This window comes from Natrix helvetica, assembly GCF_964273705.1.
Source record: "Natrix helvetica genome assembly, chromosome: 7".
Taxonomy (NCBI): Eukaryota; Metazoa; Chordata; class Lepidosauria; order Squamata; family Natricidae; genus Natrix; species Natrix helvetica.
In genome coordinates, this window is record NC_138558.1 from 13436977 (window position 1) to 13462056 (window position 25080).

Below are 25080 nucleotides of genomic sequence, written 5' to 3' on the forward strand. Positions count from 1 at the left end.
ATGGGAAGGTACCATATTTTTCGGAGTATAAGAAGCACCTTTTTCCCCTCAAAAAAGAGGGTGAAAATCTGGGTGCGTCTTATACACTGAATACAGCATTTTTGGCCTCCCGAAACCCCTTCCCTTTGCAAAAATGGCCGTGCATAGCTTTTAGGAGGCTTCCAGACTGCTTCTAGTGGCTGGTGAGGGCAGAAATGAGTGAAATACAGGCCGTTTTTTTGCTCATTTTTGCCCCCCCCCCCCCAGGCCCCAGAAACACTCTATAAGCCTTCTGAAGGCTATGCATGCACTTTTTTTTGACAAAAAAGAGGTCCATTTTTGCGAAAAACAGGCTGTTTTGGGGAGGTCTGCAGAGTGCAAAAACTTTTTTTTTATTTGCCTCTTCAAAATCTTGGCGCGTCTTATACTCTGGTGCGTCTTATACTCTGAAAAATACGGTATTTTCTAAAAAAAAAAAGATAGGGCTTATTTCCACCTGGTTATGTACTGTCTACATTAATTTACTGAACCGTGATGTCCTTCAGAAATATTGAAAATCCTTCCCGTCAAGAAGGCTTCAATTTAAGAGCAGTTTGGCCCCACTGAATTTTAAAATCCTGCCAGGATCTCAGGCAAGGTTGATGCTAAAGAGGGAGTCTGGGACCTTAAAAGAGACGCTTTATTATTGATCTGGCCTTTCCTTAGCGTTGTGTGAGAAGTTCCTTCTCAAAATTGTGCAGGACGTTGAAGGAACAGTAGAGGAGCAGCATAAGAAATGCCGAGCCCAAAATCGGTAACAGAAAGGCTTAACAAAAAATCTCTTCCGTCGAACTCGGCTCTTGATGACTACATCAGACAGGTGTGTGTAGTTTTTCTGGGCTACAACAGAGCCATGCCAAGTGCTTCAGCTCTATTAGCTTTTTTGCAGAGTCATGAAGACCTCATTTTTCTCCCATACAATTGAGCCAGAAGATAATAGAGCCAATGCAAGTGGGTGCTTGAGATGCCCAGCCTTGGCTAGGTGTGTAATTGTGTTCCCACAAATTGGTGTTATATTTTGTCTTTGATTTTGACACTTTTATTTCCGTTAATGCACACACTCCCAGAATTGTAAATCATGACTGACTGCATTAATAAATATGGCACAACTCCATGAGGCTAGCAGAAAAGCTACTGTATATACTTAGGGAGGAAACCCCACACTCACTTAGCACAGATGATGTTACCTCCTCAGGTAATGAAACATCTGCAAGCAAACAATCAAGCTCAGATAACACCAAGAAAACCAGGGCATTATAAGTTCCATTCATACTGTACATCCATCAATCTGGTAATCATTATTTTCTGCTGGGGTTTTATTTAAAAAAGTACCGTATTTTTCGGAGTATAAGACGCACCAAGATTTTGAAGAAGCAATTTTTTAAAAAAAGGTTTTGCACTCTGCAGATAGAGTGCTCCTGGGGGCTGAAGAGGCAAAAACGAGCAAAAAATGGCCCATTTTTCGCTCATTTTGCCCTCCCCAGCCGCCAGAAGCACTCTGGAAGCCTCCTAAAGGCTATGCATGGACAGTTTTGCAAAGGGGACAGGGTTTCAGGAGTCCAAAAATGCTATATTCAGTGTATAAGGCCCACCCAGATTTTCACCCTCTTTTTTGAGGGAAAAAGGTGCTTCTTATACTCCGAAAAATATGGTAAGTCTTGCTATAGTCCCTGGAGTTCCTAGGGTTTAGAGCTGAGGATCATTTGTAAGTCTGATTTTCTTTAGTCCCACCATGGTGTTGACTGTCTTCTATGAAAACAAGCAGCTTATTTTGCTCAATTTTCTTTGAAACTGTGAATCTGGATAATATCTCAAGTAACCTAATCAGAATCCCAGTGTAAGGGAAAGTGCACTGACTGTGGCTAAATATATGAATGGATGAGAAAAGATAATGGGGCCCCGTACTTACAATTTCCTACTGAAACGCCTACATGGAGTCCTAACAATGTACATTCAAGTGGAACAGCAGAAACATTGACCGATTCCTGTATGCGATTGCTAAGAGTCAACAGCAAATTGATGCCGCATAATCAATGTTTAAAAAAACAAAGCAGAAAATAAACATACTGCAACAGCTCCTGCAATGAAGCAAATAAATGCTTTTACTATCGAATTTATTTTATTTCCTTTTTGCAGGATGATGATCATTATTATTGCTATCCTTTCAATCAGTCATTCACGCAATGAATGTTAAAGTATACTCAACTGGCAAGGACACATCATAAACATCAGAAGTTTGATATATAGACATGGTTAAACAGTGTAATCTCAGCTCTATGTGAATTTTTTCCAATTCACATAGCTAAGACTTTGATTCTTCTCAACTTTGAAACCCACAATTGAGTTTTTCACTTCTTCTACACAGATACAAGCAGTGTGGGAAACCTCTAATACGGTTTATCAATTATTAATTATGGTATTTTAGTTTATATCTTGCCTCCCAGACTACCTTCTACCTAGGTACCACTTAACATGCTTAACCTCAGCAAAGTTACCAGATCAGAGGTATCTGTAGGTTAAAAAAAAAGGGATAAAAAAGATTGATGGAGTTTGAGCATTTAATTGTAGGCGTCATCTTGGCTTTAATTTATTTTTTTGCCATGCTCTGTAGACAGTCCAGTACAAAATGGATTTTTCAGCTTAGAGTAAAAGCAGATAAGGAATAACATGCCTAGATAACAGACTGAATCCATCTGTAATATCCTTCTTCATTCTGTTGAGATGTACAGAATTTCAGCACTGTGAAATTCTTCAGCAACCTCAGGAAAAGACATGGCTGCTTTAAGAAGTTTCAGAAGTTCCATGGTGATCTTCCACAAGCTCTGAGGCATTTGAAGCAGCAGGTTCTGACCAGTTCTGGAGAACCGGTAGCGGGAATTTTGAGTAGTTCAGAGAACCGGCAAATACCACCTCTGATTTGCCCCATCCCCATCTATTCTCTGCCTCCCAATTCCAGCTGATTGGGAGAAAATGGAGATTTTGCCGTATCCTTTCTTTGCCATGCCCACCAAGCCACATCATGCACGCCAAGCCACGCCCACAGAACTGGTAGTAAAAAAATTTGAATCCCACCACTGATTTGAAGGCTGAATATAAAGCACTGCACAGTTCTATTATGCAGTATTTCTATTTAAATATTGGATAACTAATTCTTTAGTCTTCTTAGTTGACAATGATTAACTTGCCACATGAGCAAGATGGATGTATCATGCACTGTCATATGCCCAGGACATGTCTTATACTCCTTGCATATAGTATAAATGTCCAGCTGCCGGCAAGGAGTATAAATCCTTCCATTCCCCACCATCCAGTCAGAGCTAAAGAAGATTCTTGGATGAGAAAAAAAAAGTCTTCAAAGAAAAACCAGAAAATCCAGTTTCCTCTTGAAAAAAGCACCTTTGGGACTCCAATAGATAGTTGGGACTGCAGAAAGGACAATTGCAATCAGCCTGCCTTCCGTGAAAACCTGTACACCATGCAGGTCAGAAGATGGGCTGAGAAAATATCTACAGACCCCTCACATCCTGGACATAAATCGTTTCAACTCCTCCCCTCGGGATGGCACTACAGGCCAAAACAGCTAGATACAGGGGCAGTTTTTCCCCTCGTGCCATCACTCTGCTAAACACCTTGTTCTCTCCTAATTTCTATTAACGTATGTACTGTGATTGTAGTATTATTATTTATCTCTCTTACTATATTCTTTATTTCCCCTTTTATTGGTGGTACTGTTGCTTTTCATGTACAGCGAGAGCTTCTGCACCAGAGACAAATTCCTTGTCTAATCCCACTTGGCCAGTGGTGGAATTCAAATTTTTTACTACCGGTTCTGTGGACGTGGCTCTGTGGATGTGGTGTGGGTTTGTGGGCATGGCTTTGTGGGCCTGGCAGGGGAAGGATACTGCAAAATCCCCATTCCCTCCCCATCCCACTGACCTGCTTTCCAGCTCCGTTCTCTTGTTCAGGGCAACAAAAGAAGATCAGCTGGGAGGCAGCAGGGGTGGGGCCAGCCTATTTGCCGGTTCTCCAAACTACTCAAAATTTCCACTACAGGTTCTCCAGAACCTATCAGAACTGGCTGAATGCCACCTGTGCACTTGGCCAAATATAGCATTCTATTCTCTTAAACAGCACCAGCATCTGCTGATGTAGAAACAGGCACCATTTCAATTTATTCACAGCTCTATGGTTAAGCAAGACCCTTTTCACAAGCAATGCACAAATATCTCTTACTTTGCCTCCACAGCCTGTCAGAGATTGGGGAGGGGGGGTTGCATCCTCTAAAAGCTATTTTTAACAGACAACAGCCTGCCCTTACAATTTGTTCAGCACATAACTGCCTGCAAATGATTTCTGAATAACTATCAGTAAGCATATGACTTTTCATACTTGCTAATAATACATAAGATGAGTATAAGAAGAACCTTTTTCCCTCAGAAAAGAGAGTGAAAATCTGGGTGCGTCTTATACACTGAATACAGCACTTTTGGCCTCTCAAAACCCCGCTCCCTTTGCAAAAATGGCCATGCATAGCCTTTAGGAGGCTTCCAGAGTGCTCCTGGGGGCTGGGGAAGGCAAAAATGAGCAAAAAATGGGCTGTTTTTTGCTCATTTTTGCCCCCACAGCCCCCAAGAACACTCTACAAGCCTCCTAAAGGCTATGCATGTCTTTTTTTGTGACAAAAAAACGGCCCATTTTCACAAAAAATGAGCCTTTTTTAGGAGGTCTGCAGAGTGCAAACACTTTTTTAAGAAATTTGCCTCTTCAAAATCTTGGTGCATCTTATACTCCGGTACATCTTATACTCCGGAAAACTATGGTACCTACAGCCTATGGAAGATCTTACATTTAATGCTTTAAAGGTTCTAAAAGAATAAACAGTACACTGTGACTGCTGGATGAAACGATTCTATAGTTGTGACTTTTGAAGATGAAATTTAATTAATAGGTTATTGTTTTATTATTGTTATTTATTCAATGTATAAGCCTATCATTATCAAAACAGCAAAGGAGCCTTTTCTCCCATATGGTTGAATGAGTATCATGCTTAGGATAAAAGAAATTGAATATTGTTCCCAAAATGGAAGATATTAAAAGTATGATATGGAATGGAAGCAGAGCATTCACTGAGATCTACATAGTCATCGCTCTGCAAAAATTATCAAGGCAGAATCAATTATTAAGAAAAGTGGACATGCCGTTAATAATATGAGAACTGTGCTAAGAAACATCCCTCCATTAGAAAATGAAATCATTTGTATCTGAGTTTCCACTGAAGGGCCAAGACACTAAATCACTCTCTTAAAAATCTGCTTGTTCCTCTTTCAAGATGAAGTACAGGTGCAATGTTTCCAATTTTTTTTCAGAAGAAGAGCTTTGGAAAATGCAAACGAAGGAATGGTGCATCTGTTTCTGATTCATTGAAGCACTTATCTTTCTTCAGAAGCACACAGCAGCAGCCGCAGGCAGACATGCAATATTATGAAAAGACATAGCTGCTTTAATGAGGCATAGACAGGTGCTGCGTTCACGCTGTTGTACATTCTAAACCAAATCTTCCAAATCAGATCAGAAGTATTACACAGAATCTTCTGTTCATGTTTCTCTTTCTTTCACATTTTTCTTTTTTTTAAAAAAAAAAAAATTTATTGGTTTTTTAAAAAATAAAAAGGAAAGGGGTAGTGGAATGGGTTACAAATTTTGGCAGTTACAATATGTAGGAGGTGTCCCCGCCCCCCGTACTCATAGTATTCATTTAAACATAAAATTCAGTACTATATAACAAAAATTTGTCAGCATGTAGATTCAGATAATAATTTCAATCAATTTACATCAAACCGATTTTCTTACTCATTTTTGTGATCTGAGTTTTCTTGGTATTGCCCCTTCTCCCCCCGGCTGCTGGGCTCCGGCCCCTCCCGTGTCTTGCAAATCTGGTGTCAAATCATCAGGTTTATCTAGGAGTGTTTTATTTTTTTCCATAAAGGCCTGAGCCTCTATGGTTGTGTTAATTCTGACTCTTGTGTCCTCCCAGAATATTAACATGCCTTCAGGCATCAACCATCTGAACCACACCCCCTTCTGGTATAGCTTCTTCGCTAATTGCGAATAATTTTTTCTTTTCTCTCTCACTTTCTTGGGGATCTGTTTCAGGATGGTTATTTCTCTATCTTGATATTTCAACACTTGCCCCCTTTGTGCACTCAGAATCTCATCTCTTGTGGTCTTTCTAAGAAATTTAATATGTACCTCCCTGGGTACGTTATGTGTTCTAGCATATGCTGAGTTTACTCTATAAACCAGATCCAGTTCCCACCCCATCTGTTGTTTTTCTTTTTGAATATATTCAGCCAGGATGTTTGTCATGATGTCCCTTAAATCTTCATCATCTGCTTCAACTACATTTTGGAACCTAAGAAAAAAGGACATTCTTTCAAATTCTGTTTTCATTTGGTGGATCTCAATCTCTTGGTTCCCCTTCTGCACCCCTTTCACCTCCCCCCTCATCTCAGCCGTCCCTCCCTCCAAAAGATCCAGTCTCTGTGTATTTTTACTCGTCTGGTCTTGGTTCTCTTTAAGCTGCTCTTTCATCTCCTTTAATTGACTTTTTATGTCCTCCTGTCCCTTTAAAATTTGTTGAAACATCTGTTGAAAATTCGTCACAGCAGGTTTGGGTTGCATCAGGGAGGTTAAAGTCTGTTGTCCACTTGGACTGGATACTGTAGATGTCGGGGCGGAGACAGCAAAGCCCGGCTTCCCCAGGGGTGGTCTTTTAGGTGGCATTATTTCACATTTTTTCTACGTTACGTTGACTATACCAACTGCAGAATATTTCTAGCAAAAAGAATGGCATGAGAATGCATTTATTTAAACAATTTATAGGGACACCCATCTCACATCGCGACTATTTATGCTCATACCATGAACGTATCTTCTAATGTATGCATCTGATATAAATTTTGCCTAAAATATACATCCTTGTAGCGTGGGTTTTTCCCCCCTAAAATTAATGCATTTTCTTCGCACTTTTCCCTGACATACTCATTTGTAGCAGAAAATGATTTAGCGAACTGGAAATATTAGTGGGTTTACCTTGCATATGAATTAGGAAAGGTGAACCTGAATAAATGTGCATGATAATATGAATAAAATGTATTTCTCCCCTACACTTAATATGACAACCAGCATTCAGTCATAGTTCCCTGCCAGCCATTCATACTGTATATCTACATAAACTTGGAAAAAATGCTATGGACTAGATAGCTAATAAGAGAAAACGAGATTAGGGAAAGGTTAGCCCCTAACAGCATTTCCACAAGAGAGAAAGGAAGGGTCATCACTCAATGCACGTTGAACTTTAATGGAGAGGTGATGCGCTCCAGTTTTCCCAGTTCCCATCACACCATTCAAGGCTGTGGGAAGTCTGGGCCGTCTCCCAAAACCTGCGCCCCAAGTTGGGACATTGCCCCTCTAAAGATCTGGAGGGGGAGAGACCCGCCACGGACCCGCCAGGCTGGGCTTTAAGGCAAGCTATGTCCTGGCAGCTATTTTTAGCCCAGTCCAGCCAGCCGGAGTGAGATACAAAACAAGAAGGAAGGTGTGTAATTGACTAGCAATTAAGATGGGCATCAAGAGCTCTGGCTGTTGAAGATGGTGGTTTTAAGAAAGACTGTATGCATTGGCTTGTGTACCTGAGCTGAATCAGGCAGAGTTTATACCAGAGGTCTTCAAACCTGGCAACTTTAAGACTTGTGGACTTCAACTCCCAGAATTCTCCAGCAAGCTATGCTGGCTGGAGAATTCTGAGAGTTGAAGTCCACAAGTCTTAAAGTTGCCAAGTTTGGGGAACCCTGGTTTATACACTGCAGAAGGTTTGGTTGTGGGTTTATCATGCTTCTAGCGGACCGGGAGATTCTTAGCACCCGTACCCCATTTAAGAGGCGCCCTTACCTTGGGCCATTTGAATTAGGTTTTGCTGCCATTATCATGACTTTCCTGGGAATTATATCGTGTAGTGGTTTTCTATACAGGTGTGCACATGCTCTGCAAGTGGCTGCCACCACACTGTGTGCTGTTCTTCTGAAGCCTTTCCGGCCAATATGGCTCCCGCCTTCAGTCAATACTGATGAGCCAACTGGCACTCACTAGGTCTGTTGGTTCACAGGAGGTATTTGATTCTCACCAACCTATCATTACAGCATAAAGCCATACTGGGTAGGGCTCCTCGATCCATCACCTGGTGGGGAGAAGGAGGAGGAGGAGACGAAGGAGGAGGAGGAGAAGGGAAGAAGAAGAAGAAAGAGGAGAAGAAGGAGAAGCAGGAAGAAGAAAGAGAAGGAGAAGGAAAAGAAATAGGTGGAGGAGAAGCAGGAAGAAGAAGGAGGAGGAGGAGATGGAGAAGGAGGAAGAAGAAGGAGGAGGAGAAGGGAAGGAGAAGAAGAAAGAGGAGAAGAAGGAGAAGCAGGAAGAAGAAAGAGAAGGAGAAGGAGAAGAAATAGGTGGAGGAGAAGCAGGAAGAAGAAGAAGGAGGAGGAGGAGGAGGAGGAGGAGGAGGAGGAGGAGGAGGAGGAGGAGGAGGAGGAGGAGGAGGAGGAAGAAGGAGGAAGAGGAAGGAGGAGGAGGAGGAGGATTTGGTGATTTGAAACTAAATCTGACAACATTTGCTGAAAACCACTGTTGGGCATGATCTGGAAAAACAGAAGTGCTATAGATTCAAAGAGGAAGGTAAACCACAGAATATGGTCCACTCTGGGGAGTTTATTCCTCCCGTCCCAGGACAGAAAATCAAAGATTTACCATCCAGAGAAAAGCAACAGCTGGAAAAACTGATAGGGGGAATTTACACCAAGATCTATAAGCCCTTACAGGTAATCCTCGATTTAGGACAGTTCGCTTAGTTGACGTTCAAAGTCACAACGTCACCGAAAAGGTGACTCGTGACCATTTTTCACCCTTACGACCATTGCAGCACCCCCGTGACCACATGATCAAAATTCAGACACTTGCCAGCCGACTCACATTTATGACGGTTGCAGTGTCCCAGGATCATGTGATCCCCTTTTGCAATCTTCTGATGAGCAAAGTTCATGGGGAAGCCTGATTCACTTAATAACTGTGTTACTATCTCAACAACTGCAGTTAGTCACTTAACAACTTTGGCTAGAAAGGTCATAAAATGTGCCCAAAACTCACTTAAACAACTCTCTCTTAGCAACATAAATTCTGGGCTCAATTCTGGCGGTAAGTTGAGGACTACCTGTATTTAACCTGATATTAGGAAACAGGCATTGCGCCACACAGATGCTGTATATGAATCCAGCATTATCCAATGCTACATAACCAGGCTGAAAACGCTAAAGCTACAAGTATAAGTAACAAAAACGAAGCAAAGCAAAATCAATGGTTGCAATTATCTTAAAATAGGGAGGGAGAGATAGAAAAGCTGAAGTTTAGCATCCCTAGCCATAAATAACCATGCTAAGTTTGCTAAAGAATGCATCCAGGAAAAGTCTAAATAAATACAGAACACAACCCCCTTGCTTCAAAGGTGGGCTCCTACTAGTTCGGCCCAGTTCAGCCAAACTGGTAATGGTATGCCGGCCTGGGTCGCAAAACCGGCAGCGACCCAGGCTGGCCATGCCCCCAGTTGGTGCCATTGGCGCTGCCATCTCTTTTTTTTAGTTCTGTGCATGCTCAGAACAATTTCCATTGAACTGTGCGTGCACATGTGCGCAAAGCTCGCGAGCGAACCAGTAGTAATGGCAGCTGAAACCCACCCCTGACTTGCTTCCTTTGAATCCAGTTGTTTACAAAAGAGAGTGGGGAGAGGGGGTGAAATCAGCTGTCTATCAAATCCTGAGAACCCACAGAAAACTCTTGGGATCTCAAGCAACCCCCTGCAACATTATGGATTCTTTATACAGTAAACAGCTACTCTCCAGGGTGCAACTCTCTTGCGCAGAATCACTTGTGCAAAGAAAAAAAAAAGGTGATTGTGCAGAGGAAGAGACAGTTCCCGGCATTAATATATCATCTGCCAAGACGGAAAACAGCTGCTGATGCAAATGGTTAAAAGAAATGAAAGCTTTAGAAAGAACAGGGCTTGACTTTTCCACTGTCGACCGCAATCAGCATTTCTAACTGTGTTCCAACTCAAAGGATAATTACATCGCCTTTCAGCCAAGGTTTTCAACCGTGGTTCCAAATGCAGGATCAACCACGAAATAGGACAAAGCGAGCCCAGGAATTGTTAGTAGGAAATGTTACGTTTTAGAAGCATATCTCTAGCTCACCTTGGTTGATTAAAAAAAAAAGGAAACACAAGTGAGGTAAGACACATTAGGTGAGATACCACCACGAAATCACAAAGGTGTAGGACTGTTCTACATCAGGGGTGTCAAACTCAAGACCCGCAGACGGATCCAACCCGTGGGGTCCTTAGATCTGGCCCATGGAGCCGCCCTGGAAACGACCAGCCAGGGGTACCTCTGCCAGCTAAAACAGAGCTTGGGAGGCCCTCCTGAACTCTGTTTCCACGGGCAAAGAGTTGCAAGAGGCCATCCCAGCAGAAAACGGAGATCGGGAATCCATTTTTGCTGGCAGAGTGCTCAGGCCCCCACAGGCGTCCCCAACACGAGTGATGTCAAACTGGCCACGGCCACCTTTGCCTCCCCGCCCCCCCAAAGTCGAACACAACCCTGATGCAGCCCTCAATGAAATCAAGTTGGATACCCCTGTTCTACATACTAAATTATACACATTAAATCTAACCTGCCTTCCCTCACAAATCTATGTTCTATTATCAAGCTGTACTTTTCTCTGTCTTTTTCTCCCTGTTCCACTACTTTGGGATATGATACCGTGTTTCCCCGAAAATAAGACAGAGTCTTATTTTCTTTTGACCCCCGAAATAAGCGCTTCGCCAACCTTATAGTGATGGGGGATTTCAATCTGCCGTCGATGGGAGAAGCGTCTGAGGGGGTTCGGGAGTTCATGGCTTCCATGACAGCCATGGACCTGACCCAGTTAATTCAGGGCCCTACTCACGAGGGAGGTCACACGCTGGACCTTGTTTTTGTCTCAGGCCGGTGGATGAGTGATCAGGGAATAGGGGACTTAGCCATTACTCCCCTGTCATGGTCGGATCACTATCTTCTCCGGCTGGACTTCCCTGGTGCTACCCCACACCGCGAGGAGGCGGAACTGGAAGGTATTAGATGGTTCCGCCCCAAGCGCCTGTTGGAACCAGATAGGTTCCAGACGGAGCTTGGGCCACCTCCTGTGGATTTGACCCGCCCCCGAGTGGAGGACCTGGTAGACGCATGGAATAGTGCGACTACCGGGGCCCTGGACCGGGTGGCGCCTTTGCGGCCTCTCCTGCGGCGACGAACCACCCTGGCTCCCTGGTTTACCGAGGAGCTAAGGGTGATGAAACGCCAAAGGAGACGCCTAGAGAGTCGTTGGAGATCCTCTCGTTCCGAATCTGACCGAGCACAGGCACGAGCCTACTTGAGGACGTACCTTGTGGCATTAAGAGCGGCCAAACGTCAACATTGCGCCGCCCTTATTGCGTCTGCAGATAACCGCCCTGCCGCCTTGTTTCGGGTGACTCGCTCCCTCTTGTTTGAGAGGCCGCGGGAAGCCCCTTTACAGGGTAGAGCAGAGGAGTTTGGGAAATATCTACATGACAAAGTCGCTCAAATCCGGATGGGATGGGCCCCCTTCAGTGGTTCAGTAGAGACGCCCGTGGCGAGTCTTGAGGGTCCGCTTTGGGAGGAGTTTGATTCGGTTGCCATCGAGGATTTGGACAGGTTGCGTGGACGTCTGTGACCCACCACATGTTTATTGGACCCGTGTCCCTCCTGGCTTGTACTGGCATCCTGGGAGGTTACACGTGACTGGCTCCTGGTCCTAGTGAACACTTCGTTGGGTGAGGGGTCTCTACCAGCCGCCTTGAAAGAGGCGGTGGTGAGACCCCTGCTCAAGAAGCCTTCCCTGGGCCCGACGGACCTAGTCAATTACCGTCCAGTCTCCAACCTTCCTTTTCTAGCGAAGGTTGTAGAGAGTGTGGTGGTACAGCAGTTCCCACGCCACCTGGAGGAAAATGATTATCTAGACCCGCGCCAGTCCGGCTTCCGACCCGGGCACAGCACGGAGACGGCCTTGGTCGCATTGGTGGATGATCTCTGGCGGGCCAGAGATAGGGGTTGTTCCTCTATCCTGGTCCTATTAGACCTCTCGGCGGCTTTCGATACCATCGACCATGGTATCCTGTTGCACCGGCTGGAGGGGCTGGGAGTCAGGGGCACCGTTTTACGGTGGTTTGGCTCCTACCTCACTGACCGGACGCAACGTGTGTTGGCAGGGGAGCAGAGATCGACCCGGAGGCCTCTCACATGTGGAGTGCCACAGGGTTCGGTACTCTCGCCTCTCCTGTTCAACACATACATGAAACCGCTGGGCGAGATCATCCGTGGTTTTGGGGTGGGATATCATCTGTATGCTGATGACACTCAGCTATACATCTCCACCCCAAACCACCCCAATGAGGCCATCGAAGTGATGTCCCGGTGTTTGGAGGCCGTACGGATCTGGATGGATGGCAACTGACTGAAACTCAACCCTTCCAAGACGGAGTGGCTGTGGCTTCCGGCGCCCCGGTTCAACCAGGTGCTTCCATCTCTGGCCATTGGGGGCGTGCAATTAGCCCCTATGGAACAGGTGCGCAATTTGGGCGTCCTCCTGGATGCCCGGCTGTCCATGGATGACCATGTAACAGCCGTGGCAAGGGGGGCGTTCCATCAGGTTCGCCTGATGCGCCAATTGCGCCCCTTATTGGACCGGGATGCCCTACGCACAGTCACCCATGCGCTGGTGACGTCTCGCCTGGACTACTGCAATGCTCTCTACATGGGGCTTCCTTTGAGATGCACTCGGAGACTACAGTTGGTCCAGAACGCGGCCGCGCGGGTGATCATGGGGAGGACTAGATTTTCCCCTGTAACACCTCTCCTGCGCGAGCTGCACTGGCTTCCTGTGGTCTACCGAGTGCGTTTCAAGGTCTTGATTATGATCTTTAAAGCGCTTCATGGCACAGGGCCTAGTTACATGCAGGATCGCATCCTGCCCCACACATCCCTACGACCAATCCGCTCTCACAGAGAGGGACTTCTCCGGGTGCCGTCCGCCAAACAGTGCCGGGGGGCGACACCCAGGAGCAGAGCCTTCTCTGTGATGGGCCCAGCCCTGTGGAATGACCTCCCCCGGGACATCAGGATTACTTCCGATCTCCGCTCCTTCCGTGTACAACTGAAGACCCACCTCTTTCAACTATCTGGCCTGGCTCAACCGTAATTTTCTCGTACCCCTCCTGTCTGTCTGTTTTTAACATTTTGAATTTGGATTGTACATGGGGTTTTATAATTAGGGTATTTTAATGGTTTTTAATTGTCTATGTATTGCATCTGTTAACCTCCTCCGAACATGTGTGTCTTTGTACTTATGTATGTCATGGGTTTATGTAAATGTTATATGTTTTTTACTCCATTGTACGCCGCCCCGAGTCCTATTCGGAAAGGGAGCGGCTAATAAATTTAAATTAATAAATAATAATAATAATAATAATAATAATAATAATAATAATAATAATAATAATAATGTCTTATTATTTTTGAGGCGCAGGAGGCGGCGAGCATGGTCACCTCATGGCTGCTGCTGTGTTGCAATATTTTTTTGTGGGGGGGTTATTTTCAGGGGAGGGCTTCTATTAGTGCACGCGCTCAAAAACTCAATTGGGCTCATTATCCAGGGAGGTCTTATTTTCAGGGAAACAGGGTAGTATCAAACCCACATACGAGCTTGCCGAAGAGGTTCACAGGTTGATGCTCCATCCCATCCCTTCTTGTGGGATTTCCTGAGATGCATAGAATCTCTTGCACTGCCAAGCATGAAACATTCGATGGAAAAGGCTACGTTGAAAGCTCACATTAGCAGCCAGCTTGAAGTATGCAAGAGCTGATAGAAAAATGAAAACAGAGGAGAATAACTTCCCGGCAATTGAAGATGCTTAAATTTGGCAGCAAAATGGCGGAATACGCCATAATTCCCCCCCAAAGTCCTGGATGGAAAAAGGAAGAGGGCTTGTAGGATTTTTGTTGAATGAATGTAAAAGTCCTCTCATCCCTCACTTCCCGTTTTAAAAAACCCAAATATGGCCAGCGCTACCCTTTTCAGTGATGTTACCACACATTGTTCAATAGCTTGCTGTGGCCAATGGAAGGTAATAATCCCCTAACCCAGGGGTGAAATCAACTTACCTTCGCTACCGGTTTGCAAATGTGACAGTACACATGCCACCTCAGGGCATGCGCAGGACCTTCCTCGCATGCGCAGAACATCAAAAACAGAATGTGATGACATCTAGGCGGATGGGCGGAGCCTGCCACCGCCACCGCTACCATTTCGCCCGAACCGGATAGAACCGGCTGAATTGCACCACTGCCTCAACCCTCATTCGGCTTCCTTCCTGTAGAGCAGGAATATGGAACTAAGGCCCTTTTATGACTTGTGGACTTCGATTCCCAGAATTCCTGAGCCAGCATGCCTCAGGAATTCTGGGAGTTGAAGTCCACAAGTCACAAAAGGGCCATCGTTCCATGCCCCTTCTGTGGAACGAAGCCGAATGAGCCAAAAAGCAAAGCAAAGAAGTATTTAGACACAAGTCACATTAAGAACATGGCATACCTTTGTGTCTAAAGGCAGGAAAAGGAGATCAGGACCTTTAAAATGTTGGCGCTGGGCCACCTATGGATGGGAAGACTTGAAGCTCTGCAGTTAAATGCCAACTCCTCCTGCTGCTCTCCCTCCTTAGGTTTTCTTGTTTGTAGAATCTCCGCTTCATCTGGAGCTCAAAGGAAAGGCAGTACAGGGAGACTTTTGATCCCCAGTTTCACACCTGAGAAAAGTAGAAAGGATGGTTTGAGTTTTCTCCTAACCATAAAGTATGAAGGGATAGGGAGCAACCTCAGTAAAAAAAACTAAAGCCAGTGGTGGGATTCAATTTTTTTTACTACCAGTTCTGTGGGCATGGCTTGGTAGGCATGGCATGGCTTGATGGGTGTAGCGGGGCTTGATGGGCATGGCATGGCTTGGTGGGTATGACAGAGGAAGGATACTGTAAAATCCCCATTCCCTCCCCACTCCTGGAAAAGGTTACTACAAAATCCCCATTCCCTCCCAATCAGCTAGGGAGGCAGAGAATAGATGGGGGTGGGACCAGAGGTAGAATTTATGGGTTCTCTGAACTACTCAAAATTTCAGCTACCAGTTCTCCAGAACTGGTCAGAACCTGTTGAATACCACCTCTGACTGAAGCCAATATTGTTGATAGATAATTGTCTACATTAGGGGTATCAAACTCAAGGCCCGTGGACCGGATCTGACTCACAGGGTGATTAGATCTAGTGCCTCCGTGGAAATGGCAAAGGACCGGCCTCCGGTGCCTCTGCCAGTGAAAATAGAGCTGGGGGGGGGGGGGCGAGGAAGGAAGGAAGAAAGGAAGGGGATTATAATGAGAGGGAGTCCTGCCTTAGAACTTGGCCACCACAGCTGCCCCTGACACGAGTGACATCTAGCTGGCCACACCCACCCTAGCCAAAACCCCCTGAGGTCAAACTCAACCCTGATGCATCCCTGAATAAAATCGAGTTTGACACCCCGGTCTACATCATATCATAACTATCCATTCATTCCATATCTTTCTGCTGGATCCCACTGAATCCAGTTGATTCCTTGTCATTATGCAGGCAAGACTACAACATGTAATATTATTTGCAAAGCGGAAGTAATACAAATGCAGAACTAATTTTCCCTGGCTGCCTTCAGGACAAGGTCCGTTGGGTGTTGCCGAATGGAAAATGAAAGTTCAGAGAGCAGAGACAATCACCATCGCATCCCAGTCTATTTCATGTATCAACGACCCATGTTTCCCCGAAAATAAGACTGGGTCTTATATTAATTTTTGCTTCAAAAGATGCCTTAGGGGTTATTTTCAGGGAAATACATTGCTAAGTGCATCCATCTGACTGATGATCTTAACTGGGGTTTATTTTTTGGGGTAGGGCTTATATTGCAAGCATCCTGAAAAATTATGCTAGGGTTTATTTTCTGGTTGGGTCTTATTTTCGGAAAAACAGTACACAGAGGCCAGATTTTTAAAACTTAATATTTCAGGGAAGAAAGTGAAATAAACTTTTTACTGTGGCTAACTTAGGCAATTGGAACTCAAAAACTATGCAATTACAACTTATAGAGAGATCTCCTTTAGACCCCCCAATATCCTTTCTACTGTATATTACCTATACAGGTAATCCTCGATTTAGAATTGACCCGCAAGTTTCCGTTGCTAAGCAAGCCATTTGTTAAATGAGTTTTGCCCCGTTTTACAAGGGCCAAAAACTCTTTGCAACTTGTTAAGTTAGTAGCACAGCTGCTAAGTGAATCTGGCTTCCCCATTGTCGTTGTTTGTCAGAAGGCAGTAAAAGGTGATCACATAACCTCGGAACAGTGCACCTGTCATAGTGCATGCCAGTTGCCAAGCGTCCAAATTTTCATCACATGACTACAGGGATGCTGTAAGGGTCGTAAGGGTAAAAAACATCATAAATCTTTTTTTTCAGTGCCACTGAAAGTTCAAATGGTCACTAAACAAATGGAGTACCTAAATTAATAACACTAAAATAATGTCAGTTACATTGCCCAATTCATGAAAATGCAGGAAGTTTTGGAGTTGCTGAAAAGGAAGAAAACAACCCAGCAGGAAACACTGAAGATTTAAAGAAAAGGGGGCTGGGGGGGTGGAATAGCAAAACAAATGAGGAAGGAAACTTACCTACAAACACACCACTTTCTCATCCTTCCTTTTATTTCACTTGAAAAACTCAGTGGCATATATGATCAGGAAAATAAGATATCGTAAACCTGATGTTTAACAAACTCAATGCCGCTGAAATATTTCTAGTGAAAGGCGTCAACAAACAATGCTTCGTAAAGGTGTAAAATCTGCCCAAATCTATACTCTAAATTTTGATGGCACAAAAAGGAACGTAAGGAAACCAAATGATTTTGTATCGAAGTTATTCACAAACACATTCACACAAAACTCTCTTCTTTCGGAATGACTTATTTCTCAACGGGTTTAGAACTATAGCTTAATTATACAATCCCATTAATTATGGCCTCCAATGGAAGCATTCTGCATTAAGAAAAGAGATCTCTTTGTATATTAGATGCAACGATGCTTCTAATTTGGCCCTTGATTTTGAATAGAAGAGGATATATGTCTTCACTCGGCCTCCATCATTCTCTTTAGCTTGCTTCTGTGAAATGTCTGCGCAAATCTTTAAGAACAACACAGGACAATCTCTCTGATTCTGCATTAGTCAGACTTCCTTTTGGCTAGAGTAAAATCTAATTAGACTTATTCTATAAAGTGCCCATAATTGAGTTGGATGGCAACAGGAAACAGACTGCACTGAAAATACAGCACACAAAAATTCTGCAAATGAACTGGCACTGTAAAACAATGATTGACTATTCTTTCCCCAAGGTTGATGGCAAGATTCTGGATACAACGGCCTACTTCCAAATATGTGTAGCCAGAATAGAATAGAGTAGAGTAGAGTAGAGTAGAGTAGAGTAGAGTAGAGTAGAATAGAATAGAATAGAATAGAATAGAATAGAATAGAATAGAATAGAATAGAATAGAACAGAATAGAATAGAACAGAGTTGGAAGGGACCTTGGAGGTTTTCTAGTCCAACCCCCTGCTCAGGCAGGAAACCCTATACCATTTCAGACAAATGGTTATCCAATCTCTTCTTAAAAATTTGCAGTGTTGGAGCATTTACAACTTCTAGAGGCAAGCTGTACCACTGATTAATTGTTCTGCCAGGAAATTTCTCCTTAGTTCTAAGTTGCTTCTCTCCTTGATTAGTTTCTACCCATTGCTTCTTGTCCTGCTCTCAGGTGCTTTGGAGAATAGCTTGACTCCCTCTTCTTTGTGGCAGTCCCTGAGATACTGGAGCACTGCTATCATGTCTCCCCTAGTCCTTCTTTTCATTAAACTAGACATACCCAGTTCCTACAACCGTTCTTCATGTGTTTTAGTCTCCAGTCCCCTAATCCTCATTGTTGCTCTGCTCTTCACTCTTTCTAGAGTCTCCACATCTTTTCTCCATTGTGGCGACCAAAACTGAATGCAGTATTCCAAGTGTGGCCTTACCAAGGCATTATATAGTGGTATTAACACTTCACATGATCTTGATTCAATCCCTCTGTTTATGCAGCCTAGAACTGTGTTGACTTTTTTGGCAGCTGCTGCACACGGCTGGCTCATATTTAAATGGTTGTCCACTAGGACTCCAAAATCTCTCAGTCACCACTATTGAGCAAGATACCACATATACTGTACCTGTGCATTTTGTTTTTCTTGCCTAAATCATAATCTTAGATTTTGTCCCAGTTACTATTCTACAGCCCAATCTACTTTATAGACTTGCTCTTATACAATGTAGATTTCCCCAATGTTCACCATCTTTAGTTCTCACTGTAAGGCAGAATACAAATAAAACAATAGCATCAGCTCCCAGATGTGATTACGCACCATAGGGAAATAACCTGTAATGCTGCACATCATCCCATTTCTATTAGATCCACTACTCATCCTCATGCAAACACTGTGGAAGTCTGAATATATGGTGTAGGATTAATTTGAATAATCAGATTGGTTGTTCTCAAACTGTACAAATTGGAAATTTGTCTACAATATACGTAAACAATTTTTCCAACTCAGTCCAAAACTCTGAACTGATCTGATTCAAATTAACTGGACCAATTCACTGGGCCAATAGACACTAATTTTCCAAATCAAATCATGTTTTGATTGATTCCACAATTTAATGTGTGCCGCTTCAACTAAATATAGTACTTGCATTGCCAGTTGTAAGGAATGTCTAAAGTATGTTTCGTTTCCACACTTTAAATTTACTTTATTAAATATGAGAACATATTCAATCTATGTTGCTAATAATCTTTTCTAACTTAAGATACCCCGAAAACTCTATAACTCATTTAATGATTCATAACTGAAATAACTTTCATTATTCAATTCCCTTCTTGTCTTTCTCTTCTTTAAAATGTAAAATTAAATAAACTATCCAATAAAAGAGCAAAAAAACTCTAATTAAAAATATTTTACCCCATCCCAAAACAAGGGAGGGAGGGAGGGAGGGAGGGAGGGAGGGAGGGAAAGAAGGAAGGAAGGAAGGAAGGAAGGAAGGAAGGAAGGAAGGAAGGAAGGAAGGAAGGAAGGAAGGAAGGAAGGAGAAGTAGTATTCAGCAGGTTCTGACCAGTTCTGGAGAACCGGTAGCGGAAATTTTGAGTAGTTTGGAGAACTGGTAAATATCACCCCCCTTTATTCTCTGTCTCCAAAGTCCCAGCTGATCGGGAGGGAAATGGGATTTTGCAGAAACCTACCCCTGCCACACCCACCAAGCCATGCCATACCCACAGAAACAGTAGTAAAAAAAATTGAATCCCACCACAGGAAGGAAGGAAAAAAGGAAGAAAGGAAGAAAGGAAGGAAGGAAGGAAGGAAGGAAGGAAGGAAATTGTCTTCCCTGATTTAGTTTGGGGCAGACAGAAAAATCAACTGCTTAAGAGACTCCTGTCATGTCAGCAATATAATTAATGAAAGTAACTCACATAATAAAACAATAAAAGCATCACGACAATACAGTTAAAATTTGGTTCACTTTCACTTGTTATTCCATTTGCAGGCAAATCCTACAAGAGTTCCCAAAGTATGTGTTATTCAAAATAGGCGATGAGGAGAGAGGGGGCACTGTGCATTTATTTATCATGCAGATGTATAGGGAACCCAATGCCCAACGATGCTTCGGGTTGGAGGGGATTAGATATTGTAAAGAAAGCAAACAGAAGCCCAAATTCTATAAAAAGGATTTTTATGTTCAAGTTGCAAACCATCTGCTTCTTCTGCAGGATTCTCAGTACAGACAGTCCTTAACTTACAAGCACAACTGAAAAAAAAATCTGTTGCTAAGAGAGTTTTGCCCCCGTTTATGACTTTTTATGTTGCAGTTGTTAAGTGAATCACTGCGGTTAATACAGGTAGTCATCAACTTAGGACCCCAATTAGCCAACATTTATGTTGTTAAGTGAGAAATTTGTTAAGTAAGTCTTGCCCCATTTTATGACTTTTTTCGCCCCATTTGCTAGGTGAATCACTGCAGTTGTTAAATTACAGTGGGGCCTCGGGTGCCATCCATAATCAGTTCCAGGACTTCGGTTGGCACCCAATTTGGTCGTGACCAGAAGCAAGACTGACCACACATGCGCGCACGCACAAAAAATGGAGCAGAAGGAGAAATCGCCATGGCAGGGAAAATCACTGCGGCTGTGTTCATTCAGCATCCAAGGATGTGTTTGTGACTTGAGTGAAACATTTAGGAGATTTTTCGGTAGGCACCCGAATTGTTCGTGGTCTGACCCATTCGGAACAAGAGGTCCCACTGTAGTAACTCAGATGTTAGGTGAATCTGGTTTCCCCATTGACTTTGCTTGTCAGAAGGTCGCAGAAGTTGGTCACATGGCCCCAGGACACTGCACCCGTCATTAATGTGAGTCAGTTGTCAAGAATCCAAATGTAAATCATGCAACCATGGGGATGTTGCAATAGTCATAGGTGTGAAAAATAGCAATAGCAATAGCACTTAGACTTATATACCGCTTCACGGTCCTTTACAGCCCTCTCTAAGTGGTTTACAGAGTCAGCCTATTTCCCCCAATAATCTGGGTCCTCATTTTACCCACCTCGGGAGGATGGAAGGCTGAGTCAACCTTGAGCCTGGTGAGATCAGAACTGCCAAATTGCAAGGCAGCCGGCAGTCAGCAGAAGTAGCCTGCAGTACTGCAGTCTAACCACTGCGCCACCGAGGCTCATATGGTCACAAAGTAATTTTTTTCAGTGCCGTTGTAACTTTGAACAGGTCACTGAGTGAACTGTTGTAAGTCGAAGACTACGGGTAATACGGTTAAGTGAATCTGGCTTCCCCATTGACCTCGTTCATCACAAGGCTGCTAAAGGTCATCACGTGACTGGGGGACATTGCAACCATTATTAATATGAGCCAATTGCCAAGCACCCGCATTTTGATCATGTGACCAAGGGGATGCTAGAATGGTCACTAAATAAAAAGTTGTTAAGTCAGGGAATGCCTGTATCTCTAGAGGAGGATTTTGTGGGGTGGCAATGAGCTCCTACAGAAATATAGGGAACAGCAAGAAGCTAACTCTGTTGCTACTTAATCCTCTAAGGTCTTGAGACGGAAACTTGTAGGTCAGGATGGATACATTGCCACCCTGCCTACCTAAAAGACTACATTCCATATTTTTCGGAGTATAAGATGCACCTTTTTCCCTCAAAAAAGAGGCTGAAAATCTGGGTGCATCTGATACACTGAATGCAGCATTTTTTGCCTCCCGAAACCGCATCCCCTTCACCAAAATGGCCGTGCATAGCCTTTAGGAGGCTTCCAGAGTGCAACTGGGGGCTGGAGAGGGCAGAAATGAGTGAAAAATGGGCCATTTTTTGCTCAATTGTGCCGCCCCAGCCACCAGAAGCACTCTATAAGCCTCCTAAAGGCTATGCATGCCCTTTTGTTGAGAAAAAAATGGGCCCGTTTTCACAAAAAGCGGATCGTTTTTTGCTTGTTTTGCGGGGGGCACCTCCCAGGAGCACTCTACAAGCTTCCTAAAAGCTATTCATGCCCTTTTTTTTGAAAAAAAATGGGTCCGTTATCGCAAAAAAGGGCCATTTTTTGGGGAGGTCTGTAGAGTGCAAAAACTTTTTTTTTTAATTTGCCTCTTCAAAATCTTAGTGTATCTTATACTCTGGTGTGTATCATACCCTGAAAAATATGGTATGTTAAATTGTTATTGGATCAGCATAAGGCTCATCTGGGTGGGGAGGGGTGTTATGTATTATATATAGTTGTCAGTTGAAGTTCTCAGTTTGGTCCTCTGTTGGAGCGGGAAAATACTCTCTCCTGATTGGTTGTGGGCTGATCAGCTCTTTGCCGCCTCAGTTTCCATTTGATCCCATCCGCGTCGCCAGAGTTAAGTTCTGGAGAAAGAATGGAGGCGAGGCCTGAGTGACCTCTATAACAGCTCTTTATTCAATACTGCCTGTGAGGCAACTGTTGCTCCCTGGCTGACACAGCTCCTTTTATAGGGAAGCTGATCAGACCACAACCAATCAGGAGAGAGTACTTTTCCGCTCTAAGAGAGGACCAGACTGAGAACTTTAACTGGTATCTATATATAATACATAACACTGTGGGTCTCCAACCTTGGCAACTTTAAGACCTGTGGACTTCAATTGCCAGAATTCTGGGAGTTGAAGTCCACAAGTCTTAAGGTTGCCAAGGTTGGAGGCGCCTGCTCTAAGAAAATTGCCATTGGCACCACCGCCCACATCCCTCTCAATATAGGAAGGGCCACTAAGAGTGCCTTGATCCCCTAGAGTCAATGCTGTTGAAACCCTACTCTGCAAAACGCCGGAGCCTCCAGGATAGCAGGGAAATATTCAATTTTGAATTCCCTGAAGGAAGACTATAGCGAAAACCTTTTCTCAAAGGTGATGCAGTTTTAATGGAATTGCTGTTTCGATTGTGAACCGTTTCTCTTGAAAAATATCCCCAATTGGGTATACAATGTATTCCAGGAGCCAGGCAAAAGAAAACTCTATAGTGGTAGGATCGTTATTTACATTCCAGCTGAAATGTTAAGAGTCAGCAGTTATCGTTGATAATAAAGTTTTGAATGTAAATGATAAAAAAATATATATGTATTTGATGCCGTTTTGCTATTGAATCGCTGAAAAGGAAGGCAATCAAATGGCCTCTGCAGAATGCTTTGGGAAGGGGCCTTTGGACAGAATAACTAATTTTTTAAAAAAATATTAGCAAGAAGAGTCTGTATTTTCTCTCAGTATGCAAGCATGCCTGTCTCTGGTGTGTGCTTTCGTATAATGCACAACAGAAAAGTGCCATTTAATTGCCAGAAATCTCAGCAGAATACCCACACCATTGCTATATGAACCAGTAACTGATTTAGCAATAGCTAAATAAAGTCTCCCCTTGAGTAAAGTTTAACTCATGGCAACTTTGAGTGTTGCTTTCACCGCAACAACATAGAAAGGGTTTGCCACTGCCTTATGTTCTTTCAACGTTATCAGGGGTGGGATTCAGCCGGTTCAGACTGATTTGGGCAAACCGAATGCTAATTTTACATCTGGTTTGCTGAAACAGTAGTTACAAAATCAGCATATTGCTCCCAACAATCTATTTCCTCATTTTACAAAACTCGGAAGGATGGAAGGCTGAGTCAACCTTGAGCCGGTCAGGATCCAACTGCTGAGAATCAGAAGAATTAGCCTGCAATGCTGCAATTTAACCATTGCCTGTTATCTACAGGTCTACCACTGACATAAATATTGTAAAGACTGAATGCTATAACTTTTCTAATATTCAAAAAGTAATAATATTTACAATGGTGCCTTGATACTCAACTACTTTGAAACTCATCATATTTGGTCCTCAATGTATTTTGAGCCAAACATTTTGTCCCAGTACTCATCATTTGTTTAGTAGGCTTCCTGCAGGCTACAACTTGTCACTGTCAGCTGCTTACTACATTATTCTTTGTGGGGTTAAATTGTTTGGTACGGATCATTTTTGGTACTCATCGCACCTCCCTGAACTAATTAATGATGAGTACCAAGGTTCCACTCTACTTTAAAAATGAGAACAGCCTAAATTCAATCATTCCATGAAAGGTATATAAAGAAACAAGTCAAACTCCTGAAATTTATTATTATTTGTTTGTTTAAATTGATTGGCTGCCAAACTCTAGTGGACTGGTTTACTTTTTATTTGGTTAGTTTTCGCTTTTTGTTTGTATACATAAACTATACAAACATGTGCTAAGCATCATTTATCATTTATTTATGCTCCGAAACATATGCCATGTTTAAACCTTTCTTTTGAATAACAGCTCTCTAGATTCAAAGCAGCTGATGAATTTTCGTTGGTAATCAGATTATAAAATGGTAAAAACCTTGTGTCAAGGTGTGGTTAGAATTCCATTTAATGTAGAGATTAAACCCAAAATTTAAATTTACTGTGCATTTAATTGGCATAGCGATCATCCCATAGTCTTTAGGATTAGTTGACTGATAAGAGAGGATCCCTCCTGATGACTTTCAGTAAAGTTATTTACCTACCACATAAATCAATATATTGTAAAGGACACCAAATGCAACAGAGCAATTGTGCCGTATTGCCACAGTTGCTCATCCATGCACGAATGATCATAATCTAGCCTTCAAGTAAAAACAGTTGAACTGTTTCAAAACAGCAATTAATATTCAAGGGGAGACACAGCAGTTCTCTTGGATCAGGAAATGTGGAAGACAGATGTTTGGCAGCCTTGCACAAAGTTCACTGCTGATGTCAGACAATTTCAAAAGAACAAACAAAGCATCCTTTCTTGTCACCATAGAAGCAGAATGTGTACTATGGGGAAGAGTGGTGGATACTAAAAAGAAATAAAGAATAAGGCAGGCTAATTCTCCTAGCAAGATGCCCATCGTAAAAGTATGTGTTTGTGTGTATCTCATATCATACCATCTCATTCATTCTTTTATATGCATATGTTATAATAACATAATATTATACAATATAATACAATAACATGGTGCTGGAGAAGACTCCTGCGAGTCCCTTAGACTGCAAGGCGATCAAACCGGTCAGTCCTAGAGATCAACCCTGACTGATCTTTAGAAGGCCAGATCCTGAAGAGGAAGCTTAAATACTTTAGCCACCTAATAAGGAAGGACTCAAGGAGAAGAGCCTAATGCTAGGAAAGATGGAGGGCAAAAGAAGAAGAAGGGGACGACAGAGAATAAGGTGGCTGGATGGAGTC

At 43.3% G+C, this 25080-nt stretch overlaps 1 protein-coding gene across 4 annotated transcripts in view; it reads right to left on the minus strand.

Moving 5' to 3' along the window:
- The window catches only part of MAPK10 (mitogen-activated protein kinase 10), a 241628-nt gene that overhangs the window by 176483 nt on the left and 40065 nt on the right, over nucleotides 1-25080 (minus strand). For all 4 annotated transcript variants that reach the window (XM_081959215.1, XM_081959214.1, XM_081959217.1 and 1 more), the window contains exon 2: nucleotides 14761-14971. The gene's annotated coding sequence lies outside the window, so the exon portion shown is untranslated. The remainder of the gene's footprint in view (nucleotides 1-14760; nucleotides 14972-25080) is intronic.